The sequence below is a fragment of the Lycium ferocissimum genome, unplaced genomic scaffold, assembly GCF_029784015.1.
Source record: "Lycium ferocissimum isolate CSIRO_LF1 unplaced genomic scaffold, AGI_CSIRO_Lferr_CH_V1 ctg11354, whole genome shotgun sequence".
In the NCBI taxonomy this organism is placed as follows: Eukaryota; Viridiplantae; Streptophyta; class Magnoliopsida; order Solanales; family Solanaceae; genus Lycium; species Lycium ferocissimum.
In genome coordinates this window covers 6811-19442 of record NW_026713797.1, presented here as the reverse complement: position 1 = coordinate 19442, position 12632 = coordinate 6811, and the positions used below count along the sequence as shown (strand labels likewise).

Below are 12632 nucleotides of genomic sequence, written 5' to 3'. Positions count from 1 at the left end.
GGCAATAGGGACTTCTTCATATGATAACTGCTCTATAACATAAACATCATCAATAGGTACGACTCTGGAAGGATCTCCAATACACTTACGAAGCATAGACACATGGAAGACTAGATGTACAGACTCCAAGTCTGAAGGGAGATTTAACGCATAGGCCACCTGGACCACTCTACACATAATCCTGTAATGTCCAAGGTATCTAGGGCTAAGCTTGACCTTCTTGCTAAATCTCATAACGCCCTTCATTGGCGATACCTTCAGGAATACCCAGTCACCTACCTGAAATTTCAGGTCTCGCCGTCGATTATCTGCATAAGACTTCTGGTGACTCTGAGCTGCCAATAACCTTTCCTATATAAGCTTAACCTTCACTACAAGAAAAAGACTTATTAGCGACAAACGTTTGGCGACGGGGTACAAATCTGGTCCTTAAAAGTATACCTATAGGGACGAGATTTTTTCTTAATCTTTAATATTCAATTTTAACTTTGAGATAAGCGAAGGGATTAAATCTGGTCGTTGAAGTTATTGATATCCGGTCCCTAATTCCTAAATTGAGTGGGACAAAAGGCGCCTCTTCTAATTTACCTTATTAAAAAAATAAAGAAATAAAACAAATTCTCCAATTAAAATGTTGCTCTCTCAAAATATTGTTCGTCTCACTCTCTCTTTCAAAGAGAAGATGTAAAACCCTAAAATCCCAAATCTCAAAATCTAACCATGGCATTTCTCGCTCGGCTCGAATCCACAACCATCGAGTATTATAGTGAGTTTTCTTCTCCAACCTTTTACTTTCCAAAATTTTATAAGATGCAACACTAATTTTTGCTTGATTTTAGATTTTCTTGTTTGATTGTATGTTGAATCGGTTTGATAATACCCAGGGTTCTTTGTTTTAGTTTTAATCGGCCTGATTTTTGCAGATCCTTTGTGTTTAATTCTATTCTAACTGGCGAGATTTATGATACTATTCTCGTATCCTCCTGAATTAGACCCTTCATTAAAGTTGACAGTTTTTCTACTTCTAAAAGAGCACCTGCTTAAAATGGTATTAAATTCAAGAATAATGAGTTCATGTTGAAATAGTTTGGGGTTATATGGTTTGTTAAATGCGAGAATTTTTGGGTTTGTTTTTCAGTATTGAAGTTTTTATACTCCTGAATTCATGATATTTGTTGTGCAATTTTACCAAGCATTGTTAGGATTAGAACTTCCTTTGGGGTTGTTTTGGTATTTTTTTCAGTTCTAGTTTGATAAAGTTGGGGGTTTATGACTTCTTATGTGGCTGTAAGTGTAGCAATTACGTGTCCATGCATTAAGTTTTCTATTTTTAATTCATCAAAAAAAAATTGTTCAACTGTTCTATTGGCGATATTTTACTTCTCATAAGCAAAGGTTAAAACCCTTTGCTAAAAATAAGAAATCTAGTGTGGAAGAACTCAAACAAAAAAACTATTGATACCATTATATATTTTTTTGAAGAACTGTTATTAGCTCAACAATGTGATGTCCAAATTCACGAGAATGACCATTAAGTTGAAGCACATAAAGTTAGTAACAATTTACTCAAAACATTAATTTATTTTGTGTATTTGAGTGAGTGGTAGCATATAGCTAAACCATTTTTTTTAATCAAATTGTGCTCTAACAAACCAGGCCTGTTAGAACTTTTTATTAATAAATGCAGAATTTAAAGAAACAGTCTATTACAACATGTCTATAATATGAACTAGCTAGTATTAAAAAAAATAAAGAACTGTCTTATATGACCAGTCTATCCTGTATGCCTAAGCTAGTATGCCATTTGTGATCCCGATGTATCAGCTTTGATGTTTGTCCCAATGATACGTGAAAACACCATCCCAATCTGTGAAAACACCATATGATTATCCATACATGTAGCATCATTGTTGAAAGTCAAGCTGCTGAATCCTCCTTGTTCTAATCCGCAGTTGAGGAAGTTTTGATTTGTCCATGTTGAGAATTCTTCTTCCTTTTGATAGCATGAGTATAAAGTCATGTACTTTGATCTCTGAATGATCCAAAGCTTGATTTGCTAGAAAGTCTGCTAGCTTGTTGCCTTCCCTGAAAACATGAGTGATGCGCACTTTTGTCTTGCTCTCATGTCCTGTTTGATCTTTTCAATCTGATTTCTCAGTTCCCATGGAGTGATCCATGAATCTTGTAAGATATTTTGGAGGACAAGAGAATCAGTCTCAAATTGAACCTGTTAAATGTTGTGTTCCCATGCTAGCAAATTATGCTTTTTGCTACTGTGCATTGTGCTGGTTTTTCTTTCTACACTACAAAGTTTCAAAATTCTCAACCTGACTAAGAGCTCTGTTTTCGGATATCAACATCTTCTTAGTAGCTGATTATGTGCCGTAAAAGAGTTGCATATTTAGTAGCTCTTTTTATATTAAATATTAAAAAATTTAAACTTAGGTAGTTTAGTCGATGGTGAGGGCAAAGACTCAAATACCATCCTGATTGCATAAATACCATTGTAAGGGAAAGCCGGACTAATATAATGTACTCTACATTCAAATTATTTAGAAAGTTTTCGATAGGTACTCTGCTTGTGCAACTGTTAAAACACTACTATGTTTAGCTTCAAATTCGATTTCTTTCTCATTTATGCAAAATTTAGAGTTGTATGAAATTTTTTTGTATTAATTGTAATCATTTTTCTATTAGGTTTAACATCAGGTACGCCTTAATCTAGAGGCAGTGCATATCAGAAACAAAGGTTCGTCTCGCTGTGAACTTGTAACAACGTTGATTGTTCATCTCTTCCTCAACCAATACTTTTACAGTAAGCACAGTTTTTCCCTGAAGTTCTTTTATACTCTCTGTTGTGCTCTCCTATGCCTCCCTCATGTAGAGAAATAGTATTTTAGTACTTCCACTAAATGATTCACTTTCAGATTGAGGTTACATTAACATGTCTTTATTTATGTCTTATATCTTTGATTCTACCCATTAGGACCTTTCAAAATTTTATGCAAAGACATTAATCCCTTCATCTTTATGTATGCATAGCTATGTGTTGAATGCCAGGAAACCCACGCAACTTAAGAAAACTTGTCGGCAGATTGATCAGATTATTAATCTTATCTAGTCCAATTTTGCCATGTCTACAGATTGATCTAAAATGTAAAGTTTACAAATATTATGTCCTTATGTTTTCCATGTTAAGACCTGTGAGTCTGTTAGACAGGATAATTATGGTAAGTATGTAGAGAAGAAGGCCCGCAAGGGTGGTAACTTCAGTGGTTCATTCTCCCGCGGACAGAGTTCCCAGGTTTATTCGGGACGTCCTATTCAGTCAGCTATGCAGGCTTTGGTTAGAGGCCCATCAGGGGCCGGTCAGTACTCTTCTAGTCAACCAGGGAATTCACAGGCCAGATTTTCAGACCATGGTGGTTATCTGCTTCTTCTATTTCTTTTCAACGGCCGACACTAGACCGTGGATGTTTTGAGTGTGGTGAGCTGGGGAATTTTAAGAGAAATTGTCCCAGACTTAGATAGAGTGGCCAGAGTGCTCAGTACCAGGCTCCCAGGGCTCTAGTTTTATCAGCTAGAGGAGGAGGATCTTATGGTAGGGATCGTGCTCAGACTGGGTGTGGTGGCCACACAGCTGGTAGAGATGGCACCCAGCCTAGCAGAGGCAGATCTCAATCAGATAGAGGTGGACATTAGCCCAATAGGGGCAGAGTTCAATCAGGACAGGGTGATCGTGGAGATTCGCAGGCTAGTGGTGGATGGGTTCATTACTATGCCTTTCCTGGCAGATCAGAGGTTGAGGGTTCTAATGTAGTCATTACAGGTAACATCTCAGTCTGTCACCAGACGGCTTCTGTGTTTTTTGATCCAGGTTCTACATTCTCTTATGTGTCCACGTATTTCTCTATGTGTCTTGATATGATTTGTGATTTTCTTGATGCTCTTATTCATATATCTACTCTAGTTGGAGACTCAGTGGTTTTAGATAGAGTATATCGGTCTTGTACTATCATATTTATGGGTTATGGTATGTGGGATGGTTTAGTAATTCTTGATATGGTAGACTTCGATGTTATTTTAGGTATGATTTGGCTAGATCCTTACCATGCGATTCTATACTGTCATGCCAAGACAGTCATGTTAGCTATGCCGGGTATTTCTAGACTTGAGTGGAAGGGTACCCCTAGTCCCTTCCCAAAGAAGATTATTTCTTTCCTTCGTGCTAGGAAGTTAGTTGATAGAGGTTGTTTGGCCTATATGGCATATATTTGTGATACTAGTGTTGACCTTCCACCACTTGAGTCAGTTCCTGTGGTGTATGAGTTTGCGGAGGTATTTCCCGCGGACTTGCCAGGTATGCCACCCGACCGTGATATTCATTTCTGTATTGACTTAGAGCCAGAGACTCGCCTTATTTCTATTCTGCCATATTGGATGGCACCAACAGAGTTGAGAGAGTTGGAGAAGCAGCTTCAAGACCTTCTGAGTAAAGGGTTTATTAGACCAAGCATCTCCCCTTGGGGCACTCTTGTGCTTTTTATGAAGAAAAATGATGGGACTATGTGGATGTGCATTGATTACCGCCAGTTGAACAAAGTCACCATTCTGAATAAGTACGCCACTCCTCGTATCGATGATTTATTTGACCAGCTTCGGGGGGATTCCCTATTTTCTAAGATCGATTTGAGATCGGGTTATCATCAGTTGAAGATTCGGGCCGAAGATATTCCTAAGACAGTCTTTAGGACTCGATATGGGCACTATGAGTTTCTTGTTATTTCTTTTGGGCTTACTAATGCCCCAGCTGCTTTTATGGATTTGATGAATGGCATTTTTAAGCCATACTTGGATTCTTTTGTGATAGTGTTTATTGATGACATATTGGTTTACTCGAGGAGTAGGGAGGATTACGAGAAACACTTGAGGGTTGTTCTGGGTTGTTGAGAGATAGGAAGTTGTATGCAAAGTTCTCTAAGTGTGAGTTTTGACTTGAGTCTGTATCTTTCATGGGTCATGTGGTATCGAAGGAGGGGATTATGGTTGATCCTACGAAGATTGAGGCAGTGAGAGATTGGGCAAGGCCTACTTCAGTGACAGAGATTCGCAGCTTCGTAGGTTTGGCCAGTTACTATGGTCGGTTCGTGAAGGGGTTTGCTTTAATTGCTTCACATTTGACCCGTTTGACTCATAAAGAAGTACCATTTTAGTGATCCAACGAGTGTGAGGAGACCTTTCAAAAGCACAAGACCTTATTGACTTCAGCTCTGACTCTAGCATTGCCCATGGAGGTCAAGGACTTTATAGTTTATGGTGATGCTTCTCGTTCTGGGTTGGGTGTCGTATTGATACAGGGAAAGAAAGTTATTGCTTATGCTTCCAGACAACTGAAGATTCATGAGAAGAACTACCCTACCCATGATTTGGAGTTGGCCGCAGTGGTATTTGCTCTAAAGATTTGGAGGCACTATCTCTATGGTGTCCATTGTGAGGTATTCACCGATCATCTAAGTCTTCAGCATGTGTTTACTCAACGGAATTTTAATTCTAGGAAGCGGAGATGGATGGATTTACTTAAGGATTACGACATTACCATTTTATATCATCCTGGCAAGGCAAACGTGGTAGAGGATGCCTTGAGCAGGAAGTCAGCTAGTATAGGTAGTTTGCCTCGCTTGATCGCTTCAGAGCGTCTGTTAGCCATGGAGGTTTCAACTTTGGCTAACAGTTTTATGAAGCTTGTCATTTTAGATTCGAGCTGAGTGTTGGCTTGTGTTGAGGCAAGATCATCGCTTCTAGATTAGATTAAGGCAAAGCAGTTTGAGGATGCAGGTCTGTGAAAGATTCGTGATAAGGTCTTGAGCGGTGATGCCAAAGAGGCCATGATTGATAGTGAGGGGGTCTTAAGGATCAAGGGATGTGTTTGCGTTCCTCGTGTTGATAATTTGATTAAGACGATTTTGGAGGAGTCCCATAGTTCTAGATATTCTATTTAACCTGGTGCTATCAAGATGTATCGTGATTTGAGGCAGCACTATTGGTGGGCTAGGATGAAGCGTGATATTATTGAGTTTGTTTCGCAGTGTCAAAATTATCAGTAGGTTAAGTACGAGCACCAGAGACCGGGAAGTATGCTTCAGAGGATGCCCATTCCTGAGTGGAAGTGGGAGAGAATAGCCATGGATTTTGTCGTTGGTCTTCCGAAGACCTTAGGCAAGTTTGATTCGATTTGGGTCATTGTAGGTGTTACACCCCGTATCTTCGAAGAGCACTTATCAAATTTGAAACATAAGGACGTTGAGTTATGGTTAAGTAAAACCACTTTGGAATATAAGGAGCAAGAATTATTAAGTATATTTAATGAGTGAAGGATGTATATAAGGTATAACGGAAGGTTTTATAAGGAAATGAGTGGAAGAAATGGAGTAGTACAACTTTGGAGGAAGGATGGGTAAAGTTTCGTGTGAAAATTTTGGTCCAAATTGAGGGAAGAATATATCTTATTATATGAAGTGTTTTGAAGTGAAACAAAAGCCTAAAATGAATTTCGTCGAGTCTAGTTTCCAACGCAACAAACCGCTCATCGATAGGACATCGGAGTAGAGAATTATGGACATTACAAGTTCGGCTGACAAAGCAGAAATGCGTGCTACAATAATGCTACAGTAACCGACCTGCTACAGTGACCCCACCCGAATTTGAACCTTATAAAAGGGGCAAAACCCCATTTTTTTCACCAAAAATCAGATTGGGAGCTCAGCAACATATAGGGGTATTTATGTCATAAAGAAAGTGAGGAATTGGAGTGATTTTGATTAGTCGAGGCTCGGGTAGCACATGATCGTAATTCTAGTATTGTTGTGCAATGGATTTTCATGTGGATTCAAAGTGGATATTGAAGATATTTCTATTTCAACAAGAATAAGGTATGAATCTCTCTTTATTAATATTACTTTTGGTTTATTCACGAAAATAGAGTGATTAAATGGCCGTATAATAAAGTTGTTGGTTGTGGAAATTGGAAAAACGTCGTGAGGGATATTTTATGGTACATATTGGTGTTGGAGATGATGTTATTAATGTTGATATTGTTGTTGCTGCTGTTGGTTGTTGAATTGAGATTTCGGGCTAGGCATATAAACAGAGGAGATGCTGCCGAAATTTCGGCAGATTCTAGAAAGGTTTACTTGAAAGTTTAGCACGAGTATACTACGATGAGTCTACCGATAGTGTGAATCCTCTTAAATGTAGACTTGCGAGCTCGGACGAATAAGTGTAGATAATTGGAGGCTGAACAAGTATGTTAAGGCTCGTCCCTTTCTTTCAGAGGCATGATTCCTATGTTATGATTCCATAAATGTTTCCATAACCTCCTCGTTTTCAAAAGCTAGAAGTTCATGATTCTTAAATCTTCTCATGATGTTAAAGATGAGAATGATTTTATGATGATTATAATGATGATGATGATTTCATGTTTAAAGGTTCAAAGTTTATGATTTCAATGTTATTATGAGAATGTTGAGTTATTTCATGATTTTCTCAATTTTATTCATTGTTGTTGATCTTGCCTTATAATAATTGTTCCTTCAAGGTGAGATAGAGCGATGATGATTACTCCATAATATAATCGGAGGTTACCGACCTTACGTCACTCCGATAGAGTCATAGCGTTCTTTGGGCTCTCATGCATGCTACTTATGTTATAATGCATTTATATGTATATATTTATATAACCGAGTCCCTTACTAAAGGGCCGGGTATGATATATATTTATATAACTGAGTCCCTTACTAAAGGGCCGGGTACAGTATATATTTACATAACCGAGTCCCTTACTAAAGGGCCGGGTATGGTATACAGAGTATATATATGCATGACTCACCATATAGGGTATAGATGCATTGGTATCCCTTGATTATCATACTTATCTCATGTTATCTTTTCATTCAGTCATGACCTTCACTACTGTGTTTCATGCTTTACATATTCAGTACATTTTTCGTACTGACCCCCTTTCTTCGGGGGCTGCGTTTCATGCCCGCAGGTGCAGACACTCAGTTTGGTGATCCGCCAGCCTAAGACTTCTGCCCAGCTGATTGGAGAGCTCCATTGTTCCGGAGCTTGAGTCATTTTGGTACAGATCCTTTGATATAGACTTATGCATATCCAGGGGTATGGCGGGGCCCTGTCCCGTGATATTTCACTGTTATACTCTTAGGTCTGTAGACATGTGTGGGTTGTATATATGTTTGGTCAGCTATATTGACGTAGTTCATTTTGGATATTCCCGTATATAGTGGTACCCTTGTCGGCTTGCATATTTTGTTTTGTTTTGGTTATTTGTGACTCTTCCGGAGACGGGTTCACTCTGATATATGACATTATCAGCCTACAACCTACTTTTACAATTTATATATTGTCATTAATTCAGTTTGATTATATCTAGCAGGTTCATATACGAGTGTCTAGCTCGGGCACTATCCATGGCCCATCGGTTTGGATCGTGACAGTAGGTAGGTTGACTATGTCTAAGTCTGCTCATTTCATACCAGTTTAGATTACCTACACTACTCAGAAGTTGGCCCAGATTTATATCCGTGAGATTGTTCGGTTTCATGGGGTCCCTATTTCCATCATATCTGATAAAGGCCCGCAGTTTACGTCCCGATTTTGGAAGACTTTGCAGGTTGAGTTAGGCACCCGATTGGATATCAGTACAACTTTTCACCCTCAGACAGATGGTCAGTCTGACCGGACGATTCAGGTTCTTGAGGATATGCTTCGAGCTTGTGTGATTGACTTTGGTAGTCATTGGTTCCAGTTCTTATCGTTGGCGGAGTTTGCTTATAATAACAGTTACCATTCGAGCATTGATATGGCTCTGTTTGAGGCTCTTTATGGGAGGAGATGCCGATCTCCTATAGGATGGTTTGATGCCTTTGAGGTGAGGCCATGGGTACTGATCGTTTGAGAGAATTGTTAGATAAGGTTAAGGTGATTCAGGATAAGATTTTAACAGTTCATAGTAGACAGAAAGACTATGCGGACCGAAAGGTCCAAGATCTTGAGTTCATGGTTGGAGAGCAGGTTTTGTTAAAGGTCTCGCCCATGAAGGGTGTGATGAGGTTTGGGAAACAGGTAAGCTCAATCCTAGGTTCATCGGTCCATTTGAGATTCTTATCCGTGTGGGGGAGGTAGCCTATCAGTTGGCTTGTCCTCCAGATTTGCCGGGTGTTCACCCAGTGTTTCATGTGTCTATGCTGAAAAGATATCACAGTGATGTTTCTTACATCATTCGTTGGGATTCAGTCTTGCTAGATGAGAATTTATCTTATGAGGAGGAGCCTATTGCCATTTTAGATAGAGATGTTCGTAAGCTGAGGTCTATAGAGATAGCGTCAGTGAAGGTACAGTGGAAGAATCGTTCCGTTGAGGAGGCTACTTAGGAGACTGAGTCCGATATGCGTAATAAGTATCCCTAGCTTTTCACCTAGTCAGGTACCTTTCCTCTTGTTTCTTCCCTTATCCGTTCGAGGACAAACATTTGTTTAATTTGTATTTGATGTAACGACCTAGCATTTTGACCATTTTACCCCTGTTGATCCATTTTTATAACTAGGAGCGAGTCTAGTGAAAGCTTAAGGAGTTATAATCCTTAAGTGAAAGAATTTTACCAGTTGACTTTTAGGTAAACGGACCTTTTTTGAATTTTCGTTGATTCTATGATGTCCGGATGATTGATTATGACTTGGTGGAGTGGATAGTTTAGTTTTCGAGATGCTTGATTGTATTTTGTGCACTTGTTTAAAAACTTATTTTATTCTGTTTGGGGGTTGACTTAGTAAATTATACCTTTGTTAGCAATTTTGAGGCCACGGGTGAGTCCATAGCGTGTTTTACCTATGTGCGCATATCTAGTTTATGTATGTGGGCCTCGATTGATGTCGGGATTTCGGGAAAACTTGGTGCAAAACCAGAAGTTTCTGGTTCTGGTGTGACCGCCGTAGCAGGCGTGGTTCCGCTATAGCGGGATCGCCATAGCGGAGTGTTGACCACCACTGAGGTGAGATAGGTTTAGGAGAAGTCCGCCATAGCGGGTAGTGGGCCTTCATAGCGGTATTGACCGATATGGTGAGTCGTGCCTTTTAATGAGGTCCGCCACAGCGGGGTGTCTGACCGCTATAGCGGGACTGCTGGGGCAGAAAGATTGACCGCTGCAGCGATCGTCGGGAAACAGTAAACCCATTTTTATGTTGCTAAGTACGAGTCATTAGCCATAAACTCCCCTAAATAGTTCCCAGAGCAATAGAGGCGATTTATTTCATTACCCTGGTGGAAGCCTCCTTGAGGGTAAGTCCTAACCATTACTTGTTCCTTTCCATTCCTCATTTAAGTTCTTATGCTAGTTCTAGGTTCTCTAATGGTGTAAGAAAATCCTAGAACCCTAGAATCAGTAAACCCTTAATTAAATTGTGGATTATTGATCATATTACTGTTCATACAATCTATAAGAGGTTGTCACCTTCTCGGATGGAATTGCTTAATTATTTGAGATGATATGTTGAGACTTAGGGTTCACCAAATTGGGATTTTTTGCCTAAATTCTGAATGGAAAGGTCTAAGGTGATTACAAACCTATAAAATAGAGGATTATGATTGTTGGGACTGAGAGTAGGATAACTTCATATATAAGGCACATTTTGATAGGGAGTGAGGATGTGGCATAGTTATGAGCTCATGATCCGAGGTCTGTTCTGGAGCGAGTGGTACATGGGCACTATGGGTCCCCTGCAAGTCATGATTATCGTGCGAACAGAGCCTTTAGCATGTGTGTATGGCTGAGATACTATCATTGATTGCATTGTATTAGACTTAACTCATTCTTGTGGTGCATTGCGGACTTGTTGAGATATTGTTGTGCTATTGTGTTGTTGTGCGTGTCTGCCTATTTTGTTGGTTTTACAAATGTATGCATGATACTAATCTTAGTCGTCTTATGATATCTACCAAGCATAGTGTTTGTATTGATACTACATTGCTGCACTCTTTTTTAGTGTAGATTGCGCGCCAGAGACTTCTTCTAGACCTCACCTTTAGCCTGAGGCCATTTCTCGTTCAGATCAGAGGGTGAGCTCCTATCCATGTCATGCCTCCTGAAGATCTTTCCTTATTGATGTCTATTTCAGTTCTAGACACTTATGCTGTTTCAGCCAATTATTTATTCTTAGACAGCTTTATGTTTTAGAGGCCTTGTACGATGACTTTCGGATCTTTGTGGTTGTAATAGCTTAGATTTTCGCACTTTTATCTTATTGTGGCATGACTAGACCGTTTATGGTTATTTTCATTGTTTATGGTTTATAATTGATTTAATGAATGAGAAATTGGTTAAGGGGATGGTTCGTCCACCAGGGGGTTAGTGTGAATGCCATCACGACGGGTTGGGTCATGACACTTCTGCTCCTTGAAAGTAAGAAGAAAGCCTTTTTTTGAAATAATGGCCCGCATGTATATTAAAAATAAAACAAGAGCGGAGTACAGAGAAACAAAAACCAGCTATGTAATTAAGAAGAAAGTATTTTATCTATATTTGTTTCACTTTCAGTGTGTTATAGAGTTAAATAAAGAACATTTGAAGAAGTTGTTCACCTGGCAGACATAAGTTTTTTTACATGTGCAAAGTCAGTTGAAGATTACCATTGGCTAGTACATGGTCTGTTAGAAAAATATGTTGTATGTCGAGTTATAAAATGCACAAATAGTTAAGTCATTTAAAGTGGTATACCAAACCCCATATTGCTGTATATTATTAGAATCTCGTTATGTTATTTATTGATTGTGAGCATTTGATTAGGATGTATTTTGTTTCAATCAGAATTCACTTTGTCTCATTATTGTAGATTGTTGTAAAAATGATTTCGTTATTTAATGATTGTTTCACTTGGTTTTCTTATTTTCAAGAATGGTAGTTACCTTTTTTACTACGCTTAGTTATACAATTATATTGTAACTAACTTCAGAACATGTTCTTTAGTTTATGCAATAGATATGTTTAACAATTATTTAACCAGTTTTTATAGTTGGTTTTCTAAGTTTTTTCGTAAGAGAATTTTCTTCTGTACTTTTTGCAGGTCATGCAGATTTGAGTAAACAAAGTGGAGATACAAAAGTTGAAGAATTCCTACAAGTTGACAGTTGATTATCATTTTTCTAGGACTGTTAAGCAAAAGCTAACATTATTTGATAAGGATGATATATTTGTTTTTAAGCTGAGGGGTTGTTACACAATGTAGTGTTTATAGTGCTACTTTATTTCCTTTTTGTGTAATTAATTAAAATATATAAATGAATGGATGATGTTATTTATAATTTTTTGTTTTCTATAAAGTAAATTGTATGATACTTGTAAATAACATGACAGAGGAAGATCTATAATCAAGGGGATAACAATTTTATGGTTCATGAAAAACTTCTGGTCGCAAATGAATATCACGAGAGAACATATTTGTCGGCAAAGATGTTTAGGGACAAGAAAGATGGTCCCTAAAAGTGTTTTAAGGACCAGATATTCTCCGATCGCTAAGGGGGTTTTAAGGACCAGTCACCTACGCTCGTCGTTATTGACCTTT

The 12632-nt window shown here is 38.6% G+C and overlaps 1 long non-coding RNA gene across 1 annotated transcript; it reads left to right on the top strand.

The window, feature by feature from the left end:
- Window positions 1-320: 320 nt before the first annotated feature.
- LOC132041718 (uncharacterized) lies at window positions 321-12372 on the top strand. The gene is made up of 2 exons (XR_009411198.1): window positions 321-766; window positions 12135-12372. It is a non-coding gene; the product is annotated as an uncharacterized LOC132041718 (long non-coding RNA).
- The last annotated feature ends 260 nt before the right edge of the window (window positions 12373-12632 follow it).